This window comes from Alligator sinensis, unplaced genomic scaffold (assembly GCF_000455745.1).
Source record: "Alligator sinensis unplaced genomic scaffold, ASM45574v1 scaffold313_1, whole genome shotgun sequence".
Classification (NCBI taxonomy): Eukaryota; Metazoa; Chordata; order Crocodylia; family Alligatoridae; genus Alligator; species Alligator sinensis.
Genome location: NW_005841939.1, coordinates 2,968,652 through 2,993,296, shown reverse-complemented (window position 1 = coordinate 2,993,296; position 24,645 = coordinate 2,968,652).

Sequence of the window (24,645 nt, the reverse complement as noted above, 5' to 3'; positions counted from 1 at the left end):
GAATCCAGGGGGTAAATGCTACTGCCACTTGCCCCCTCCACCCTGATTTGGGGTCTTCCATCACTGTTGGTGACTACAATCAGTGGCAGAGATAAAGGCAGCTAGGCAGTGGTGGAGTTCATCTCTTGGGTTCTAGAGCTGTGACAACACTGCGGCTCTGACAGCTCTGCCACGAGCCAGACCTGTTGCCAGAGGTGGTTTGTCTGGCTCATGAGAAGCCCCACAGTTTAGGTCTGATCCACAAGGTGTGCATCACTCAGGCCTGTCCCAGAGCTGTCTATGCCACCTAATTTGAAGGTTTAGGAATGTGCAGAGTGGGTAGGGCTTTATTTTTAGTTGCATTTGCAGAAGGGCCAGGCTGGCTTTGACTAGTAAAATGAAGGTTCAGAGGGACTGGTTACTCTCTACAAATACAAAGGAGATAAACATAAAGGAGGGAAAACTAGTATTTAGGAGGATACAATGTTAGCATACAAGCCTTCAGTTTTATGAATAAATTTAGGCTGGAAATGAGTAGGTTTCTAATCATCAGAGGAATGAGTTTCTAGAAACTTAGCAGTAAGAAGGGACAAAAATCCAAACTAGTGCTAAGAAGATGGAGCATGATTAGCATAAGAAAGGGATTGTGCAATATGTGCAGGACTCAGTAATCCAGGAGATCCTTTGTGCTCTTATGTTCCTATGAAATTAGATTAATCTTTGGTGCAGAGGTAGAGTGGGAGGGACATAACATACAGGTCTTGTATCTGTAGATCTATACACCACTACTCAGGAAATGATGATGCAGATCAGGGCTGTCCAACTCGTGGCCTGTGAAGGGCTGCACATGGCCTGCAAGGGCTTAACTTGTGGCTTACAGGCCCTGGTAGCTGTCTCTACTGCTACATGGTGGGGGAAAGGCCTGAGAATCTGTGCACCACCTCTGCAGCTCATGTGGTGGCCGTGGAAGCCCATGTGCTACTACAGCAGCAGAGCCACCCCCGCCACATATGACCCATGCAGTATACACCCCAAGCTGCAGCAAAGTTAGACAGCCCTGACCCAGATTGTTGGAAACTGATGCTAGATCTGGATCTGACTTTTTTCGTAAAGCTGGAAAAGTCAGATCCAGATCATCAAGGGGTTGCACTTAACTCTTGTACGTATGTATGTATAAACTACATAGGAAAAATATGTATTTCTGGACTAAATGAGAAGGTGCAGATTTCTCTGTTTGTTCCTTGTTCCTCCCATCCCATCAGTGGGTTATCAATAAATGCCAGGCAGGTAGGGAGGTCTCAAGTGATCTTCAAAAGACAGTACTGGCCTTTGCTAAACTAAGGGCGTCAAAGATATGGTCTGTGGGCCCCATCATCTAGCCCCTGGGTGTTGCTCCTTGAAAAGGCATCTCCTGCCTGACTCCCCTGCACAAACTATTGGAAGAGCTGGGGAGATAATGATGTAAAGTGGTGTTCACTTGAGTGCCAAATGGCTGGTGATTTAATCATGTTGATTTGTTAATATTCACATGTAAACTAGCTTTTGTTCACATTGGTTCTCTGGGGATTGGCTATCCCTCATATGACTACCCATATTAATATGCAAAAAAAATTCACAATTTATTCTCCTGTCTAAAAAGAAGCAGAAACAATAATATGATATAGGTGACCAGCTGAATACAATGAATAATAGGGGGCAAATGAAATAAGGTTAATATGGTCAACTACTCATAAGTGTCTGAACACTTCAGGAGAATGAATAAATCGGCAAAAATCTAAGTTCATGGATAATGCACACATGAAAAAATCCTAAATTAAGAAGATTAAATTATCCACAGTGAATAATTTAAGCAGTTCTGATAATTACCTTTTTATGTATGGTTGGTCATCCACTTCACATTGATCTTATTAGCTCAAAGATGTAAACTGGGTAGGATAATACTTAACATCCCTCATTATATAAGGCATAACTTTTGTTTGTAAGCTGTAGCCAGTGCTAGGGCGAGTTGTCATGAAAGCAAAAATGTTGTTGTTACTATACCTTTATTGTATTTCTTGGAGGAAGACTTCTTTTTTGCGTGGATGTGACCTCAGGAGGTTATCTAGTGCAACTCCCTGCTAAGGCAGGACCGTCGCCTATTAGATCATTCCAGCCAGGGCTTTGTCAAACCAGGCTGTAAAAACCTCCAGGCTAGGTACAAACAACTCGCAGAAGTTTCCAGATCACAGGCCCTGGTTCTCTTGGGGCACTTGGGTCACGCTGACATTTGCTGGGAGGGCAATACAGCAGCACACAGGCAATCCAGGAAGTTTTTGGAGAGTGTTGGAGAGATCACCTAGGGGTCACGCTCTTCTTGATGTACTGTTCACAAACAGGGAAAAATTGGTGGGGGATGTAGAAGTGGATGGCAACTTGGGTAGCAGTGACCACAAGAAACCAGTTCAGGTTTCTGACAAAAGAAAGAAAGGAGAGCAACTCCCTTGGGAACTGATGGGCAGGATCCCCTGGGAAGCCAGTCTGAGGGGGAAAAGGAGTCTAGGTCAGCTTGCTTTATTTTAAATAAACCTTACTGAGGGCACAGGAACAAACCATCCCAACATGCAGGAAGAATAGCAAATGTGGCCAACAACCAGATTGGCTTAGCAGAGAACTCTTTGGTGAGCTTAAACACAAAAAGAAAGCTTGTAAGTAGAAGCTTTGACAAACAACTAGGGAGGCATATAAGAGTATTGCTCAGGCATGCAGGGATGAAGTCAAGAAGGCCAAAGTGCAGTTGGAATTGCAGCTAGCAAGGGACATGAAGGGTAACAAGAAGGGTTTCTACAAGTATGTTATCAACAAAAGGAAGGTCAGGGAAAGTGTGGGCCCCTTACTGAATGGGGGAGGCAACCTAATGACAGATGATGAGGAGAAGGCTGAAGTATTCAATGCCTATTTTGCCTCAGTCTTCACAGGCAAGGTCAGCACCCAGACTAGTGCACTGGGCAGCAGAGTTTGGGGAGCAGGTGAGCAGCCACAAGTGGTAAAAGAATAGGTTAGGGAGCATTTAGAAAATCTGGACGTATACAAGTCCATGGGGCCAGATGGGATACACCCAAGGGTGCTGAGGGAGTTGGCTGATGTGACTGCAGATAAACTGGCCATCATCTTTGAAAACTCATGGTGATCAGGAGAGGTCCCAGATGACTGGAAACGGGCAAACATAGTGCTCATAACTAAGAAAGGGAAAAAGGAGGATCCAGGGAACTACAGACTACTCAACCTCACTCAGTCCCTGCAAAAATCATGGAGCAGGTCCTCAAGGAAGCCATTTTTAAACACTTGGAGGAGAAGCTAATTAGGAACAGTCAGCATGGATTCGCCAAGGGAAAGTCATGCTTGACCAACCTGATTGCCTGCTATGATGATAACTGGCTCTGTGGATGAGGGGAAAGCAGTGGACATAATATACCTTGACTTTAGCAAAGCTTTTGATACTGTCTTCCACAGCATTCTTGCAAGCAAACTAAGGAAGTATGGGTTAGATGAATGGACTGTAAGGTGGATAGAAAGCTGGCTGGATTGTCAGGCTCAACAGGTAGTAATCAGTGGCTCAATGTCTAGCTGGCAGCCGGTATCAAGTGGAGTACCCCAGGGGTCAGTCCTGGGGCTGGTTTTGTTCAATATCTTCATTAATGATCTGGAAGGCGGGATGGATTACACCCTCAGCAAGTTCGTGGATGACACCAAGCTGGAGGGGAGGGGTAGTAGATAGACTGGAGGGTAGGGCTAGGATTCAGAGTGACCAGACAAATTGAAGGATTGGGCCAAAAGAAATCTCGTGTGGTTCAGCAAGGACAAGTGTAAAGCCCTGCACTTAGGATGGAACAATCGCATACACCAGTACAGGCTGGGGACTGACTGGTTAAGCAGCAGCTCTATAGAAAAGGAACTAGGGGTTACAGTGGACAATAAGATAGATAAGAGTCAGCAGTGTGCCCTTGTTACCAAGAAGGCTAATATCATACTGGGATGCTTTAGTAGGAGCATTGTCAGCAGATCAAGGAAAATAATTATTTTGCTCCATTGAAGCCACATCTGGAGTACTGTGTCAAGTTTTGGGGCCTCCATTATAGAAAGGATGTGGACAAGTTGGAGAGAGTCCAGCGGAGAGCAACAAAAATGGTTCAGGGGCTGGGGCACATGACTTCTGAGGAGAAGCTGAGGGAAAAGGATGTGTTTAGTCTAGAGAAGAGAAGACTGAGAGGGGATTTGATAGCAGCCTTTAACTACCTGAAGGATGGCTCAAAAAAGGATGGAACTAGACTGTTCTCAGTGGTGACAGATGACAGGACAAGAAGACATGGTCTCAAGTTGCAGCAAGGGAGGTTTAGGTTGGATATTCGGGAAAGCTTCCTCATTCAGAGGGTGGTGAAGCACTGGGCAGGCCTTGGTGCTAGGGACAGAAGTTACACAGAAACTGGTTTAAGTGATCAGAAACTGGTTTAAATCTGTAACTGAACATAATTTCAGTGCATGTAAACCAGTTTCAAAATGGCCGAAACTGGTTTAAGATAAACCTGGTTGAATGTAGCATCAGACTTAACTGATTTGGGTCCAACTGGTTTATGGAACTTCTGTCCCAGAGCCTTTCCTGGTTTAAGTTAAATCAGACTCTTCCAGCATCCCAGCATGCTTTTCAGCCCTGGGCTGGGCTGGCTGCTCCAGAGAGCAGGGCTGGGCCGGCCCCTCTCCTCACTAGCCAGGAGAGAGCAGCGTCTGCTTAGCTTTCCCCTGCCCCACCCTCCCCTGTCTTGCTGCTCAGGCAGGGATCCCCCCTCTCCCACAACAGGGACCCCAGCTGCACGGACCCCAACTCCCAATGATAGCTAATGCTGAGAGATGTCTATGTGTGTGTCTCTCCAAGTTCACTGGAACAAAGGCAGACAGGACAGTGTTCACTTAGGGCTTTTTGGAACTAATCAGCAGGTCACCTGGTAATGTCCCTCCATTCCTTCTTTGGAAAAAGCTGTTTAAGAAGAGCTTGAACTAATGATGTTTTCTTGATGGGGTGATAAACTGCCTGCTGACATGCTTGCTTCAAAGGCTGCAATCTGTTAATGTTCAAGAGGGGACAGAGAGAGGTGTGAGGAATGGCCTGCTTTGCAATGCATGGGACCTGTGAGTGCCATAGTTTGCTGCAGACAGAATGAAGAAGCAGAGAAAGGGAGATTGAAAAGTTCAGTATCATCAGTAGATACATGCACTCCACACAAGCAGTCCTTCCTCCCCCCGCCTTCCCTTTGTCTCAGAATGCTAACCAGGAGCCAGGGTCTGGCAACACTCCCACCCCTTGAGCAGCGAGCCTCTAAAAGCTTGGCAAGGGCTGCTTACCCCTCCCCCTCCAGGCACACCCCAGCTGGGGATTGTGTAGGCCAAGGTCGGGGTTTAAACCCCTCCCTAATCATAGCATCCTTCCAGGGCCTGACCACCTCCCCCCTCAGCTCAGCACTATAGAAAAGAAGGGAGGGATGCTCTAATGCCCCCCTGGCTTCTAGCTAGAGCCACTGCAGGCACGTGCCTGCATTTCCTGAATCAAAAGTGAATGGAAACAGAATGTGTATCCACTTGCAAGTTATAGATTCATAGAAGTAGGGTTGGAAGGGACCTTGTAGATCATCAAGTCCGACCCCCTGCCCTGGGCAGGAGAGAAAACCGGGCTCAAATGACTCCAGCCAGGTAGACATAAAGCCTCCTCTTAAAGACCCCCAGGGTAGGAGCCATCACCACTTCCCTTGGAAGTTGGTTCCAGATCCTAGCTGCCCTGACTCTGAAGTAGTGCTTTCAGATGTCTAGTCTAAACCTACTCTCTAACAATTTGTGGCCGTTATTCCTTGTTATCCCGGGGGGTGCTCCAGGGAACAGGATCTCTCCCAAACCCTGCTGGTCCCCCTGGTGAGTTTATAGACCGCCACCAGGCCCCCCCTCAGCCTTCTCTTATGAAGGCTGAACAGGTTAAGGTCCCGTAGCCTCTCTTTGTAGGGTCTGCCCTGCTGTCCCCGGATCATGCGGGTGGCCCTCCTCTGGACCCTCTCAATGCTGTCCACATCCCTCCTGAAGTGCAGTGCCCAGAACTGAACACAGTACTCCAGCAGCGGCCTGACCAGTGTCGCATAGAGAGGGAGGATCACCTCCTTGGCCCTGCTTGAGATGCATCTGTGGATGTATGACAAGGTACAGTTAGCCCTACTGACCGTGACCTCATATTGTCGGCCCATGTTCATCTTGGAGTCAATAATGACTCCAAGATCTCTTTCTGCCACTGTGCTCTCAAGAAAGGAGTTTCCCAGCTTATAAGTGTGCTGCTGGTTCCCACTGCCCAAGTGCAGCACCCTGCACTTGTCAGTATTGAAACCCATCCTATTTTCATTAGCCCACCCCTGTAACTTGTCCAGGTCCTGCTGTAATCTGTCCTTCGCTACTAGCGTGCCCATCTCACCCCAAATCTTGGTATCATCAGCAAATTTAAACAGGCTGCTTTTTATCCCGTTGTCCAAGTCACTAATAAAGAAATTGAAAAGTGCGGGCCCAAGGATCGAGCCCTGGGGGACCCCACTGCCCACTCCCTCCAGGTTGAAAAAGACCCATCCACCACTACCCTCTGAGTAGTTCAAGCTCTGCAGGTTAGACTAAACTGCAAATATTGAATCAATTCAGGCTCAGGATGTTCGAATGTTTGTCCCTAGCCTGGAGGTTTTTAAGGCCTGGTTTGACAAAGCCCTGGCTGGAATGATCTAAGTGGGGATGGTTCTGCTTTAAGCAGGGGGATGGACTAGATGACCTCCTGAGGTCCCTTCCAACCCTAATTTTCTATGATTCTATGATCATCTTGGGGTTTTCATGATCCTTGTATTTGACTGGTGTGTGTGTGTGTGTGGGGGGGGGGTTGTAGCAGTTTTCATCTGTGCGTGCGTGCGTGCGTGTTATCACTTGTAATTGTGGAGTATTTGAGTTCTAGTCATAATCCAGGGTCCCACTTTGCTAGGTGTTGTACAAGCACAGAACAGAAAGAGAGATGCTGCCCCAAACAGCTCATAACATATTTATAAGACAAGAAATGACAAATGGGGAAGTAAAAAAAGATTTGAAATCCTGTTTGTGAATGGGAGATGATAGGTAAGTTTGGGACAGATTGTGAAAGGCCTTGAAAGTGAACAAGTGGCTTATATTTGTGACAGAGACAGGGGAGCCTGTAAAGGGATATAAAAGGAAGGCTGAGGCAGTCAGTGATGTGCTAGGAAAATGATTTTGCAAGATCATTCTGCAGAAGCATGTTGCAATAACTGAGATGCATGATGAGAATTTTAGTGGGGAGATGGATAGGAAAGGCAGCTGCATCTGGGAGATACTATGCCAAAGGAATAAAAGACTTAAAGGTTTTAAGACTAAAAGGATATCTAGTTTATAGGTCTGAGTGCCAGGCAGGATGGCAGTGATCAAGAAAGGAGATGGCAGTGAGAATCTGAGTCCTTTACCATATTTCAGAGAACTTCTAGGTGGACTGCAGTCTTTGGAGGCAAAATCTCTCCCCCCACCTATCCCCTTTCCTCCCCAGCAATTCTCTAACAGGAAGCAGCAGAAAAACACTGTGGTCCTTTGTTTTTTATTTCAGAAATCAATTTGTTAATATAATGATATTGAACACTCTTGTGAGCTAGTCTCTAAAGACTGTTCCTCAGATTTCAGGTTCACTTTCTAAGTGATGCCTTTTTATGCTTTAGTATGATTATCCTTTCCGTTTCATCTTATTCCTGCGGTTTCCTCAGGATCAAGAGGAACATTTTCATTGTTGGGCAGAAATACAATTTGCAATTTGAAAATAAGTAGACAAACTTCAAGATTCGTATTTGTTGATGCCAGGAATGCTTTTGTTAGCATAATTTTTTCCTCCCTCCACATGAAGTGTGTCTGAATTCTTCACTGCACACATAATGATGGTGATATCAAATTCAGCAGTGATAAATTGCACTAAGGGAGCCTTTGACAATAAGTCTGTTCTCAAACCCATTTGTGAATAACACAGGCATTGTGCTACATATGTTGGCTTCATTTGGCTACATTCCAACATCCCAAATTATGTCCTGTATGCTTGAGTTTCTCTTGTAGTTCAGGGGAAGAGGTAGAGACTGTAGCTTGGTGATCCACTGACTGCTGAGACTGTCATTTGTTTAGGGTTTGTATACAATGCAGCCCTTATCTGGTTCTAGTCTGTAGGTGATACTGTAATATTAATAATGTGATGTTTAAATTGCTGGCTGTTTTTCATCTAGGAGATGGATAGTGATGAAGTGCCTTATTTTCCTGTAAAAGCATTTCTTTTAAAGTTCAGCTGCACAATGCAAACCAGGCAGAGAGAGAACATTTGGATTGTAAATTGCTTATACATACCACAGTTCACTTGGTTGTGTTTTTGTTGCACTGGAGACCCAATTATAGAAAGACTTACCAAACCATGACCTGGAGGAGAGCTCAGCTAGGCCTTAAGAGCCTGTGTTCTAAAGCTCTTGTACTCAGATTGCTTTGAAAAGGAGAGTTAATAGTTTTGAAGTGAACTGGAAAAAGGCCTGGGCCTAATAACAGCTTAAATAAACTTCATGCATGGAAAAGGCTCCTTTTGAACTGCCACATAGCCCACCTTTCTGTCATCAACAACAAGATCAAGCAATAGAACCACAGAAGACTTGGACCCTCAGAACCAGCAGTTGGCACCTTGACTTCTGTTCTTTTTTTCTGTAACCCGGGTGCACCCAAGTAATGTGCTCCCCTCTCCAGATAGAAGGGATGTGTGACAGGCAGGAGTGCTGTGAGAGGGATCTGCAATATGCGGGCCAGATCCCTCTACTCCTTATAGAGTCAGGCCAGGACAAGAGATACTTAACTATATATAGATTTATTAATATATACAAAAATTAAAGGGAATTGATATTAATAAACATATATATACAATTATCATATAATACTATGGTCCTACAGATAAAGGCTGAAAGATTACAGCCCTTCAGGTAGCTCCAAGCAATGTGTTGATAATCAGTTGATTTAAAATAGACAAACAACAGGTAAGTACTAGGGGTGTGCGAAACAGGCTGTATTCGATTTAGATTCGGCCCAAGTCGGGGACAGCGGTTCGATTAATTGATTTGGATCACTGTCCCTGATTCGATTTGGCCGAATCCGAATCTGAAGATTTGATGCTGATTCAGAGATTCAGCGATTCAGCCATAGGGGGGGGGGGAGGGGCTCCTGCATGCTCAGCAAACCCAGAAGTGGATCAGAAGTACTGGCCAAGAGGGATGATCTAGTCAGCAACCTAAGAATTGAAAGAAATCTGGGAGACAGTGACCACAAACTGATCACTTTCATTATCCACCGCAAAGCTGGCAAGTCAGTCAGCAATGCAGGAGTCCTCAACTTTAGTAAAGCTGACTTTGATAAGCTCAGGAGGCTTGTTGTTGAAGTGCTAAGGGACCATGACTTGACAGAGAGGGGAGTTCAGGATGAGTGGCTGCTCCTTAAGGGAGCGATCCTGAAAGCACAAGCGATATCCATCCTGTTTCAGAGGAAAGGTAGCAAAAGGGCACAGCAACCCCCCCTGGCTCTGCAGAGAACTTGTGGACCTCCTGCATCTAAAAAGAGAGGCTTATAAAGGATGGAAGACTGGAATCACCACAAAGGATGAGTATTCTGCACTGGTCCAGACCTGTAGGGAGCGAACCAGGAAAGCCAAGGCTTCAATTGAACTCCAACTGGCTACACGTATCAAGGGCAATAAAAAGTCCTTTTTCAGATATGTGGGGAGTTGTAAGAAAAGCGAGGGTAACATTGGACCCCAGCTAAACCAAATGGGACAGCCAACACCCAGGAAAAAGCCAACCTGCTTAATGGGTATTTTGCGTCAGTTTTTCACCAGTCCAAAGGGACCTCACTGCCTAACACGATGCAGGATGGCCAGGGTGAGGGTGAATTTATACCCTACATTGGTGTAAACCATGTAAAGGAACATTTTGAGAGGCTGGACACCTTCAAGTCAGCTGGTCCTGACAGTTTGCACCCCAGGGTGCTTAAGGAGCTGGCAGGCATCATAGCCTAGCCACTGGCAAGGATTTTTGTGAACTCGTGGTACTCAGGTGAAGTGGCTGAAGATTGGAAGAAGGCCAATGTGGTGCCTATCTTCAAGAAAGGGAGGAAAGTAGATCCAGGGAACTACAGGCCCATCAGCCTGACCTCTATCCCTGGAAAGATCTTGGAAAAAATTATAAAAGAGACCATTCTTGACAAACTGGCTGATGGCAACATCCTGAGGGACAGCCAGCATGGGTTTGTTGTGGGTAGGTCTTGCCTGACCAATCTCATCTCCTCCAATCTCATCTCCTTTTATGACTGAGGCCCAGGTTCCTGCCTGGGACCAGCCGTGCACTGAGCATGCACGGGAGTCCTGGCCGTGTGCCAGGAAAGGGTGGACCCAAGCTGCCTCAAGCGGCTCCCAGGGTCAGGGTCCCACTGGACCATGCCACGCTGCAGTGCTGGATCTGGGTTTCCAGCCCCATGCAGTTCCCAGGGTCTTGGGCTCTGTGCACTGCTGTATGTACTGAGGGCCTGGCCGCATGCCGGGGGTTGCAGACCCAAGCTGCTTTGTGCAGCTCCTAGGGTCTTGGGCTCTGTGCACTGCTGCATGCACTGAGGTCCCGGCTGCACACTGGGGGTTGCAGACCCAAGCTGCCTTGTGCCGCTTCCAGGGTCTGGGCTCCATGCGCTGGCTTGTACACTGGGTCCCTGCCCTCACACCAGGGATTGCAGACTTGAGCTACCTTGAACGGCTCCCAGGGTCTCTGCTTCATGCACTGCTCCATGCACCAACACCGTGTTCCCCACAGTGGAGCCAGAGACACAGCCGCTCACCACTCCTGCTCATGAAGAGGCATCTCTTCAGGGCATTGGTTCTGCCCACGGGCCAGCTTACACCAGCTCTTCTTTGCAATCCTCTTCTCTGTCCCTTGACGTGTCTGCCACATGCTAGACATGCAGCTCCTTTTATTCACTGTGGAGGCTCCGCCAGAGTGTTGTCGGACCTGCATAGAGCAGGCTACAACCAGATCTGGGGTTCTCCTCTCCCCCCGCCCCACACCCCAGGCAGGGGCACACCAAGTCCCTTCCCAATGTTGCCTGATTGGTGTACGTGCTCCATCAATCACAATGAAGAATTTCTGAGTCTGGGCGTGCCGGGCTGTATCGGTAAGTCAGCCACATTTCTAACTTAATTCTTAGCTTCTGTCCATGGTAGGTTGCCAGGTTCCTAAACAGTGTAGCATCTGCATGAATAGCAGACTTTAGCAAACTCAGGGAACTAGTGGGCAGGATTCTTTGGAAAGCGAGTCTGGGGAGGTGGGGAGCGGGGCAGGGAATGGGGGAAGGAGTCCAGGAGAGTTGGTTGCACTTTTAAGGCACAGGAGCAAGATATCCCAATCCAATGGTAAACTGGGAAGTGCAACAGTAGGCCAGCCTGGCTAGACAGCAGTCTATTCAATGAACTGAAATTCAAAAAAGATGCTATAAAAAGTAGAAAATTGGTCATAGTATCAGGGAAGAGTATAAGAGTATCATATGGGTGTGCAGGGAGAAAACTAGGAAGGTTCAAGGCACAATTTGAGGTTCAACTGGCCAGGGACAGGTAGAATACCTTTTTATTGCTTTAAATATGTCAAAAGTAAGAGGAAGATTCTTCTTCAGCAATCCCTCACAGTCAAGGATGATTGCCTTCCATGACTTAAAGACACCATAGAGGAAGAGAAAGATTTAAGACACCACAGATCCCTTACAAACATGTTATGGAGGATACAGAGAAGGCTGAAGTATTTGATGCCTTTTTTACTTCAGCCTTCAGAAATAGGGTCCACTATCAGATGATGAGTGCAGTTAGCAGAAAAGATGGGGAAGGAGACGAGCAGTTTAGAGTAATGGCAGAACAGGTTAGATGTTTTTAAGCTGGCAGGCCAGATGAGGTGCTCCCTAGGATACTTGGCTGAGGTAATTTCAGATCCATTAGCTATCCTTTTTTTGAGAACTTGTGGAGATTGTGGGAGGTCCCATATGATTGGAAAAGGGCCAATCTTTAAGAAATGGAAGAAGGAGAATCTGGGAAATTACAGACTAGTCAGCTTGACCTTGATACCTGGAAAGATCATGGAGCAGGTTCTCAAGAAATCTCTTGTGAAATACCTAGAGGAGAACAATGTGATCAGGAACAGCCAGCATAGATTCACCAAGAGGAAGTTGCATCTGACCAACCTGATTTCCGTCTATGATAAGATGACAGGCTCTTTTGTTGTGGGGAGAACAGATGATGCGATACACCGTGACTGTAGCAAGCCTTCTGACATGGTTTCTCACAACATTCTCATTAACAAGCTAAGGAAATACAGAGCATGGCTGTTCCTGCCTGTCCTGGGCATGGGAGGAGCCCCAGAATTGTTCCAGCTGTGGGATGCATGGAGCAGCTGCATGGGGTGCAGGGCTCAGTTGGGGCAGTGATGGTGGGGGTAATTTTTCTCTTCCTGCACCTGCTCCCTCCTGTCTCCACTCTGGCTGGGGAACATGAATGGAAGGAGGAGCTTGCCCCTGTCACTGCTGTTCCTAGCTGACACAGGCACAGAGGGAGCCCTAGAACTGCTCCTGCCCCAGTCCAGCCAGAGGCTGCAGCAACCGACTGTATGGGCTGTGGGTTTGGCAGAAGATAGTGGTATAAGTGCACAGGTTCCTCCACAGGGGCATGCAGGGAGCAAGTGCTGGAAGGAAAAACCTGTACACCTGCTCAGAAGCAGTTCTGGGGCTTCTCCCATGCCTGGATCAGCTGGAGATAGTGGCAGTAGTGGGCAGGTCCCTCCCCTTTTCTGCTCCTGCTCCCTACCGGGCTTCGCGTGTGTTCCCTCATTTGCCCAGGGGCTCCAGCCACATCTTCCCTGCCCCACCACCCATTCCCGCTGTGGTTTGATGTGTGGTGTACTGCACCCTCATTAGTAAATCCTAAATCTGCCTATAGCCATTTCTTAACCTACATCTATAGGCAAGCTCCACTGTAATGTAACACTGATTTCAGGTGGTATGTAGATATGATGAAATAAAAAATGTGTAAACTTAAAGGATAAAAGACCCTTTCCAGAACTATATAAACACGCTATTTAGAAGTTCCTAATAGGGAAGAAGTTGGCTGAAAGGCCATCCTTTTTAATGATCTGTATTTCAGGCCTCACGAAACTAAATTAAAAAGAAAAAGGAGGCTCATTAAATGTAGTGCTCTCTTTCTTTTGTTAGAGAATCTGCAGGTACAAGCTGAGTGTAAACAATGGAGACATTGTTGATCAAAACCCAGTGAGACTGGAAGTTAATTTGTGCCATTTCCTTGTACACATGGAGATCAATTGAACAAGTAGTTTCAGCATCTCTTGGACAATTAGCTCAGAAATAATCAGAGAAGACATGTTTAGCTGTTGCCAAGCATCTGCATGCTACAGATACAAATGGCAACTAAATGACTACTGTCATTTTCAAAACAATATGATTACCCCACATAGTAATGAAGCAAATTAATCTGCTGCCTAGTAAATGGCTTTTGTTAAAATAACAATCAGTCAAAATTATGGATGTATTTATGAGCACACAGGCATTTGTGGAGGTTTAGCTTATGAATCAATGTTTATTCTTTCAAATAAAATATTAGAGTATTATTTATGAATCTATAGCTGTATTTGCATGAATGTCACAAAAAAATGGAGCCACATTCAGTGATGATAGGCTCTAGGTGAATACTGCTTTGTCTTTCCGATTTGGAATGCTTATTACTAAGAGAGCAAAAGGGTGAATTTATGTTGTAGGAGAATCTACTGACAGCATAGGATGAAGTGTGCTAGCTTTCCTTCTGGCTTTTGGGGGGGGGGGGGGTGGGGAAAACTGTGTTGTTGTTGTGGGTGTGGGGGGGGGGGGGGGGATTGGAAAAATGACTTTTTACCCCCTAAATTTCCCTGAGTAACTGTTGTGTAACTACAGCCACTGATGTCATTGAGTTCTGAATTTGGACAGTGCTTTGAAATTAAGGCTTTTTGTTCTAGAATAACATGTGGCTCCTCTCTTGAACAGGCCACTCCTTCAGATCTCTTAGGATCGTGCTCCCACGCCTGTTTCTGCGCTCCCAATGTTCTGATACCTTTTAAATGACCTGAGGTATATCTACATAGCAAACTTACTGTGCCAGGCAACAGCACCTGCAGGTATGTTGCACTGATCTGCATTGGCTCTCTTAAATTAGTAGCAGGTGTATCTACATGACACTTCCTTCAGGCAAACAGGCACTGCAGAGTGACAGTGAGAATCAGCAACCCTCACCACCATGCTAATTAGCCCATCCACAGCACTATACTGATGTGGTTATGCTGCTTCTAATTTAGGAGACAGCCTGTATAGATAGGAGAGGCCTATTTTAAAGGGCATGGCTGCCAGGAATAAATTATCTTGCAGTCATGGCTTTGGAGTCCCCGAATTATAGAACGACAGGGATGTTATCAGAGAGTATTGAAGTGATGGTAGCATCTAATGATTGAGCTTAAAGCTATGAACTCAGTGTTTTCTTACTAAGTTTTCGAAGGGAGGAGTCCAGAGGATCACAGTTCATAAAGAAGAAGTGGGATTAACTAGGAATTCATTGGCCCCAGGATATTAGGTGACAATGGAAGCCATGACAAAGGCCTGTGAAGGGAACAGGAAGGACCACATGTGCAGTCAGAGGTAAAAATAGGGGGTCGGGAGGCATCCACGCCAGAAGACTGCTTTGCTTTAATGTGAAGAGTATCTTGGTAAAAAGAAGAGCGAGTGACCATAATTGTGGAATAAAGCTCAGAATCCTTGCAGGAGGGGGCAAACTGAAAATAATCCACCACAAAAATATTTAACTATAAACAGAAATGAGAAGCTAGCTGGAAGGTAACTTAAAAGGCACAGTCAAGAGTGTGAAATGCCTATAGGCAGCATAGAGACTATTTAAGCATACCATATTAAATACTCAGAGTAAATGTACACAAAAGCAGAAAGACACTAATGCTTCCTCCCTCCCCACCTCCTGGCATGTTTTAATAGCAGAGTCAAGGAGGCTATGAGTGATAAGGAAGGAAATTGAAGGAACTGAGGGAAATCAAGGATTCTCAAATTGTCAAGTCAAATGTAAAACCTCAGGAAGGCAGGCCTGAAGAATTTGAGGTGCATCTTGCTAAAGATATTAAAGTTAATAATAATATTTTATTAACTACAGCAGAAACACAAAGTCTGCCAGAAAGTCAGAACAGCCATTAGCTAACCAGGCTGTAAAAGGGAAGATAAAGCCTTAGCAAAGAAGATAAATTAATTCTTTTTAGTGTTTTCTGTAGAGGATTGTGGGGTGATTCCTGCATCAGATGCTGCTTGTTAGGGAATAAATATGAAGAATTAGGTGAAATGGGTATAGTACACAGTAATGAGTCAGCTTGACCAAATAATATTCACCCAGGAGTCCTGAAAGAACTCCAGTATGACATTGCAGAGCTGTTAAAAGAAGAACATTAACCTATTGCTAAAATCATCCATACTGCCAGAAGATTGGAGGGTTTCTGATGTAACACAAATTTTTTAAAAGGGCTTCAGAGATAACCCAGGGAACAGTTGGTTAGTGAGTTGAATGTTTCTTGTTCTCATCAATTTTGTAAAATCGATAATAAAAACATGGAATTAGCAATCGTGTATAAATATATGGTGAGGAAGAACCAACATGACTTTTGTAAAGAAAAATCGCATCTCAAATCTGCTGGAGTTTTTTGAGGGTTTCAGCAAGCAGCTGCATATGGTGGATGTAGTTGATCTAGTAAACCTGAATTTTTGAAAAAAAAATAGACAGTATTCCTCACCAGTGGCTTTTGGAGAAACGAATCTGTCATAGAATCAGATGAGCTAGTTTAGAAACAGGAAATAAAAGATAGGACTAAATTGCCATTTTTCACAATAGACAAAAGTAATCAGTAGGGTTGCTTAAAGAGCTGTGATGACATGTTCAGAAATTATCCAGAAAAAGGATTAATAATTAGCAAAACGGCACTTACTAAATTTGTGGATGATAAACACTAATATGGATGCTCAGATCCACAGCTGGTGATGCAGTCTTAAAACTGAACAAAACGTGTGTGGCAGGAAAAATAGCCCAAACTCAGAGTCCCTCATTGCATAGGTATAATCAGTTAAATCTTAGGAGGGATCTTGGAGACTCTGTGGGGAGTTCTCTAAAAATATCAGTGTGGTGAATATAAATAATTCCTCATTCCCCTATCAGGGCTCTTTGTAATGCCAGCATTTCTCTTAAGATGCATTAAAGAAATCTGACATGTGGAACTGACCTAGCACTTGGTTAAATCAAGATCTGACTTCTGCTTTTCCATCCACTGCGTCACCATGGTGAAGGCCTCTTGCTTCTCTATGCCTCAGTTTCTCCAACTGCACAATGCACACTACCCCATATAAGGCAGCACTTTTTTGATTTCCATTAACTGGTTGGGGATCCTTTATGATATTATTTAAAATAGCAGTACAGCAAACCTCCTAGGGGGCTCTAGCAAATCTCGATCCTGGATGTGAAAGAGAGAAGATTTTTGCCCATAAACTATTGCTATCATTAAGCCCTGCCTTCTATGATACCCTGGGGCCTGGGCCAAAAGGTGGGCCTTGGAGTATAGTAATATTTGTCAAATGCTTTTGAGATCCTTAAATGAAATGCTGGGGTGCTAACAACAGTGTTATTAATAAGATGTATACAGTTGAAAATTGTATACAATATCTCTTCATTTTCTTCCTCTGGCAATCTAGTGAAAATAAAGTAAATGTCAAACGGTAATGCAGCATTGTACTGCAGCCTTAATAACCGGATTCTCAAATGTTAGGAAAATGCCAACTGTAGTTAGTTAGGGCACTGCATATATATTAGTCACTTCCCAGTCTCTCTAGAAAGACCCAGTTGTCAGCAGTGGTTATCCTTTTTTTTTAAACAAACAAACAAGCCCTGCTTGGGGACTAATTGGTGTCTCTGGAGATAGATCAATGGTCAGCAACTGCCTAGCATCAGAATGATTCAGCTCACGTAGGCAGGTGACTGCTTGGACTGGGACATCACCAGTTCTCCCTGCCACGGCACAGGGAAAAATACCTACCACTGAAGCCTCAGCTCCACAGGCTGGATTCAGTGGCTCTGTTAGCTAGATCCAGCACTTGAGCTGTAGGTTGCCAATTCCTGAGAATGAGGCCTGACATCTTGATGTTTTGAGGTCACTTTATTCCTTTCTGATAATATAACGGGGTTTTACATTTGGGCATAAATAACTCCACCTTCTTCTATGAAGGTTTCTCATAGTGCCAGAGTTTCTGTAAAGGGGCCTTAGAGAAAAGTCTGATGTGCGACATTTGTGAAAGATGCCTGCAAGCTTTTGGGATGTAGGTGAAGTCACAAACATGATATGGAGACCATTTATGGCAAGGGTTGTCAACCAGGGATACGTGTACCCTTGGGGGTACCTGGGAAGGCCCCACTGGGTATGTGGTGGCGGTGTCAAGAAGCGGGGTACCTGGGAAGTGACAGTGTGGGGGCGGGGCTGCTGCTGCGTGCCACTTCCCCGTGCCCAGGTGCCCCTGCTTCTCCGTGCCATGCATAGATGGTAGAAATGTGGGAGCTAACAAGGCTCAGCTCCCCCAAATGCGGGGCAATGGTAGGGCTGCAAGGTAGCCCAGCTGCAGGCTTCCTGCAGCTGCAGCAGGGGTGAGGAAGGGCGTGCACACAGCAGCGAGAGGGAGTGGGTCTAGGGGCTGGGGCTGGGGCTGGGGCTGGAGCAGGTGCTCGGGGTAGGGCATGGGACTGAGCTACGAGCAGCTCATCCATGGGGGTGCAGCTCCTGCTGCTATGTGCACCCCAGGAGGTATGGAGGCCATGTGCCCCTGGATCTGAGCGAGGCAGGGCAGGCTGCTGCTGCGGGCTGGGGCTGTACCAGGCTCTTCCTGGCAGGGGGTGTGGACTGTGCTGGGGAGGGCAGCAGCAGTGCTGGGAGGGGACTACAGCCACCCCAAGCTTTGCTGTAGCCCACCTGCCCCCCCCACCCCTAGCACTGCTGCTGCCCACCCAGGGGCGCGGGGATCCGGGGGGATCCATCCTCTCTAGCCCAGCGGTGCAGCTGAGGCTGGCCCAGCTTGGCTTGGCTCAGCTCCCTTCCTATCCCTGCTCGGTCCCAGGCTTCAGGCTTAAGATGTTTGTGGATTCACTGCTCCATCCTCCCCCTGGAAAGTCTTCAGGAGAGAGCAGAAGTGTCGATGGAATTTTAAAAAGTACCTGTTACACTATCTGGGAATGAAATGACCCTTACCAGTGCCAAGTGTTCAGTGCATAATTGCCAGTGTTCTTGTTTCTTCAATCCTTTGTTCATTCCAGTTGTAGTATTTTAAACAAGGGAGTTTCAACTACTTTCTTTGGGAGACTTTCATAGGTTAGCAAATTACAGCAAATTCCTTCCTGTTATTTAGCATTAAAAATCCCTGTCTTCATTTCATCCTAATTATCCTTTGCTAAACTCCTCTTACCTTAAAAGTAAAACGTATTGAATATTTGGCAAGTGCTTCCTCTCAGTTTTGGTAACAGAATACTTGTACATAATGTGTGTGCATGTGTGTGCATGCACACACACACAAACAGGCTTTTGATTTTTTAAGTGAGGATTTTTATTTTTGTGTTTGTTTTTTTAAAGTGCTATCCTGTTAGTCATTTTTGTTATTATGTATTGTACTTCCTACGGTTTTGTCAATCTCCTTGAGATAGCAAAACACTGGAACAGAATGCAATACTGGAAAGGTGATCACACAAGAGCTATCATTCCTAACTTTGAGGAGGTTGCCTTTTATAGCCAGGGATACTGGTAATACATAAAAACTGTTAATTAACTTGTTACAAGAATGGCAAATTTGCCTACATTTACATAAGGCTAGATATGGTAGTCATCACAACTACAACAATGCTTTTGAAAACATTCTCTATTTAGTGCCATAGAGTGTTCGCAATGGTATAGAACACCCAAATGTAATCAGTTTCTGGCCTGAAGCCTAATTAGGGTATGAGCAGACATAACACGGTGCTATAAATGCACTTGTAGTGTTGCAAAAAGTTGCTCTGCCAAATGTATTTTAATAAACTATTTTTGCATTGATAGGACATGGACAGTGTTGTTGTCCCCCACTGTACCTGCAGCAAGCTAGGATGATGCCTTTGATGTTTTTGAGCACTGTGCCCGGTAGCTGCATGAGAAGGGCGTTTGTGGACTTTTGTCCAAAATAGGCTAGATGGACACAGGATGGTCTAGATAGGGATGATCCTGCCTTTAGCAAGTGATCAGATCAGATGGCCTTCTGGGCTAGGGACAGATATTACACATAAACTGGCTTAAGTGATCAGAAACTGGTTTAAACCTGTAACAGAACAGATGTTCAGTGCACATAAATCAGTATGAAAATCGCTGAAACCAGTTTGAGATAAACCTGGTTGAATGTAGTATCAGACTTAACTGATTTGGGTCAAACTGATTTATGCAATGTCTGTCCCAGACCCCTTGCTTGTTTAAGGTAAACTGGACTCCCACAGCATGCTGGCATGGTCTCTGGGCTGGGTAGGGCTGTCTGCTCCACAGCAGGGCTGGCCCCTCCCCTCTGCTCCCTGGCTGGAGCTCTGGCAGAGACTGCAGGCACAGCAGGGTCTCTGCCTGGCTAACCCCTGCCTTAACCCCTCCTCACTGCTTGCTGCTCAAACAAGAATCCCCCCCTCCCTCCCATCTCCCACCTCCCACAGCACAGACCCGAGCCCCATGGACCCTAGGTATGTGGTATGCTCATTAATGCTGAGAGGTGTCTCTGTGTGTCGCCAATATCACTGGGACAGGCAGACAGAACAGTGACCGCTTAGGGCTTTTTGGAGCTAATCAACAGATCGGCTGGTAAGCTGTTTAAGAAGAGGTTGAACTAATGAAGAGAGGCTATTGTTTTGCTGATGGGGTGAAAAACATTGTTATTAGCCCCCTGTTGGCTTGCTTGCCTGTCAGTTTGCTGCAGACAGTATAAAGAAACAGGGAACGAGATTGAAAAGCTCTGTATCATCAATAGATACATGCACTACACATCCCCCCATTGCCTCAGAGTGCTAGCCCAGGGCTGGGGTCTAGCAACACTCCTGATCCCTGAGTAGCCAGCTGGGAAAAGCCTGGGATGGTGCAGGCAGACCTCCCTAATCAGAGTGTCCTACTGGGGCTTGGCCACACCCCTCTGAGCTCAGCTCCCTGCAGAAGGGAAGGGAGGGCTGCTCTAGCACCCCCAGGCTTTTAGCCTGAGCCACTGCAGGCATGTACCTGAATTTCCTGAGTCCAGAGAGAATGTCTGTCCGGTTACAAACCAGTCCATCCTAGCCAGGTTAGACTAACCTACAAAGATTGAATCAATTTAGGCTTAGGCTTTTTGAATGTCTGTCCCTAGTCCTAAAATCGCAAGACAGAATCATAGAAAATTAGGGTTGGAAGGGACCTTGGGAAGTCATCTAGAAAATTAGGGTTGGAAGGGACCTTGGGAGGTCATCTAGTCCAACCCCTTGCTCAAAGCAGGACCAGCCTCAATGATATCATCCCAGCTGAATTGTATCATCTTAGCCAAAATGGAGTGAACTGTGGTGAAGAGGGTGGTCTGTCTGTCTCCCAGCATCCCACAATGCTCCACTCTTCTCTTGTGTCCCTTCCATCCCTGCAAGGTGGGAGGTAGGGAGAGGGGGGTGGACAATTGATGATCATAAGCACTGTCTGGGTGTCTCTTCAGGGCTGAAGAGCAGCCATGAAGAGACTCTCTACTTCCAGTCTCTCAGTTCAAGCAGGGGTGGGAAGCAAGCTATCGGTGTCTGTGAGGGGGCTGCAGCCCATGTTCTATGTGGTTCTAAGACCAACAACTCCCCATCCTGCCCCCTGGCTGGAGAGCTCACTACCACATACCTTCATGGCAATTTCAAAGTGTTCTAGCCAGGGGGTTGAGCAGGGGGACTTACATCAGTCTAGCCCCTGGCACACGTTCATTTAAAATGGTGTGATGGGATCTGATCCCAATAACCATGCCTCCTACTATGCCACACATGCATGGCAGCATAAATGTAACATGTAGGACCTCTGTGCCTATATCACTACACTTTTGTAGTGCATCGAAATATTTATATCAAAAGCTTTTGGTACTGGTATTTGTACTTGGTACAAATATTACATCTATCCATGGCCTGAACTGTAGACATAGGATATGTAGGACTCCTAACTTATGTTGTTAATTCTTTATAATTACAGACTTTATTTGGTTTTCCTCAACTGATGCTTCACCTCCACCTTGACTTCCATGAACTTTAGAAATGTTACATTCATGTAATGGTTGCATTGTATTTTTGACCTTAAAACCTCATCTGCCTTATTTCTCCTCAACATCTTTTCCCCCTCATTGTCACTTCCTATTTCAGTTTGTCATCTTCTAAAAAAGACCAGGTACCTGAGCAATATTTTGTGAAATACAATTTGTTACAATTGTCTTACATTAGTGAAATGCTTTTCTAAAATATGCATTACCAGAGCTGTCAACTGTTAAGATTTTTCTTGAGATACCCCAACAGAATCAGGTGGGGATTCTTTTCTTCAACATGCCAATATCTGGAATCAAGGGTAAAACTCTCAGGGTTCTTTTGTTTGTTTTCAATTAAAGCATCTTTTTTGATTTTACAAAAAACTCATAGATGTGGACCATAACAGGTTCAACACCAGAATGCCAGTACAAAGAATCTACAGGTTCGGGCTGGAAATTCTCTCTGCATTGAAATCAATGGCAAAGCTTCCATTGGGCTTGTTTCATGATTTTTTTAAATGTTTGGGCTTAGCAAGTCGGTACCATCTGCTTTATTTAGGCATTTTGGTAATAGAAGATACTAAAGGTTCTTTCACTTACCATTTTCATATGTTTTTGATTATTCTAAGAGGGAGATAAGATGCATGAAACCCGGCACCTCTTCAGTTCCAAGTTTCTGAACTATTCCCAGAACCCATGGCCCTTGACTTTCTGCTCTAAAACAGAATCAAAACAAAATACATGATTTTTGTCATAATACAAATGGGGGAGGGGGAGGTAGGAGACTTGTTTGAGCTTGCCCCAAACGCTTGGCTTCATTTTGGGTATTTAAAAATATTATAATATTAAAATACAAGAAATGTATTTAAAAAATAAAAAAGTAATTTTGAAATAGAAAATGCTGGTCCCCTCCAGCACAAAAAATAAAAGTATATCAATATTTTTTTTCTTTTTAAAGAACTTTCCAGATGAATATTTGAAATCCTCCTTTAATGTTTCACTGTCAGGATTCTGTTGCAAAGCTTCTGACCAGATCTAGTTATGTCTTTTAATAACAATTTTTGAGTAATGGGTGAAAGCGCCTCTGGAAAAGTTTAACATCAAACAATTAATTTTGTGCCAGTGGAGTAGTGTAGCTCACATCTGGCTGCATGGAAGTCTAAAGTGCAATGGAGTTGTTATTTCTTTTCTGTTTTTCCTGTTATGGCTTTAGCATATTTCTCCCTGAAGGGCAGTAACTTTCCTTGTTTTTTTGGAAGCTAGGGTTTTTAAATCTAACTACAAAAAATTAATCTTTAGGCAGAAGTATTTTGAAATCTAGGAAACTTGCAGTGAATTAATGTGATAAAGTTAAGTGAAGCCTGCTTTGCCATTGTCACTGTCATTTACTGTCTAGTCTCAAACAGTAATGAGTCTTTAGTGAACTTTCCCTTTCCTGTACTGACTTCCAGCCGAATTTTTTTCCTATTGCTGTACTTAAAATCTGAATTTAATTTCAAATTATGACCATCTGAAAATAGTATTAGTCTTTGACCAAAACATTAAGTACCCAACTGCATAATGACCATGAAAATGGAATACTGATTAGTTGCAGAAGCTTAAGTGTCCCCACCTGAAGCCAGTGCAGTTTTTTCTCTGGTTCAAGAAACATGTTGTCTCTACAAACTTGGTAGCTCTTTTTGGTTTATGAAATATGTGGGGTGGCATATTGCTGTTTAACATTAAGTGTGTATGACAACAGATTGATGTGTGATCAGTGGGGGCCTGCATTTTTGGACTTTTTAAAGATGCTACCTGTATAGTGGTGCGCTGTCATTAGCACACTTTCAGTACCTTAAATAAACCAGGTTCTGAGCAGGTGCAAAAGGCATGTTTTCATTTAAAGTTGCAGAACTATGGCAACTTACACTAAAGCAGTATCAACCAGTTTCAGTGGCTTCCAACCTTTTCAGGATGGAGGGGTGCCCTGACCCCTGTTTTGCCAACACTGTCAGTGCTGCCTCTATTTATCTCAGGTTCTGCTGCCTGCCAATAAAATTGCCCTTCATACCTGCTACACAGCCAGCTCGTGAAGAGCTGTGGTACCTGCACAGGCTCATACTTCATTAAGGTTGTGATCAGCTTAAAGCAGGCAGTAGCTGGCTCATGCTATGCAGCCCTTCCCAGTCCAGCCTTTCCTACACTCCTCCCAGAAGCAGAGGCATGCAGGTGGAACTATCCCGTGCATCTGTTTCCGTTTGGAGCATGGGAGGGACTGAGCCAGAAAGCGCTACAGTTGAGTCAGCTTTTGCCTGCTTTTAGTTTGATCAGATCCCTAATGTAGCAGGAGTGCACACAGGTGGTTTTACCTGGTTGCTGCCATGATGGCACCTTTGGGGGTGTTTGCAGCACCCCATTTGAGAAACACTGATCTGTTTATCTGAGCATCTTGGATGACTTTGCAGGACTTGGATGACTTTGCCACCAATCCCTCTGTGATGTGGATTTGGGCTCACGTGGAATGGAAATGAGTAGGTAGATTTTCTCTCAGCACTGTTCTGGTCCTGAGCTTGGCAGGAGAACAGTGTAGACAGAACCACTGATTTCCACAAGTCAGGTTAGAGCTCTATCATCGTAACTGAGTATAAAGGAAGGTAGAATATAATCCACTGTCCATGCTAATTGATTCAGGATTCTTGTTGAGATGAATAGGCAGCTCAGGAAAAATTATTGCATAGACTTGGATGAACTGGAAGAGGAGGAAAACTTGGAGTAGAGATGAAACAAGGATAGAATGAAAATAGAGTAGGAGAATATCATGAGCCTCTGTTCACTCATTTCCCTCCCAACAAAGAAATAACCAAAGCTCAAGATTCAGTTCTTTCCTAATTATTTGAAAGCCAGTATATTTATATCCTACAACATTGAAATGATTTGATATTAGTGTAATATTTATAGCTAAGTACAGACATTCAAAAAGCCTGAGATGGAATTGATCTAAGTTGCATGGTTCTCTGTAAGCAGCATAGTTTAGATTGGTAGCAAACAGAACACACATTTGCCCTTTTCAGGGGCAAATCTTAGACCAGGTTCCACCATTTTTAAACCCATCTAGTATCATAGTCATAGTAGCTAGGGTCAGGAGGGACCTGAACAGATCATCTAGCCTGACCCCCTGCCACAGGCAGGGATGAATGGTTGGGT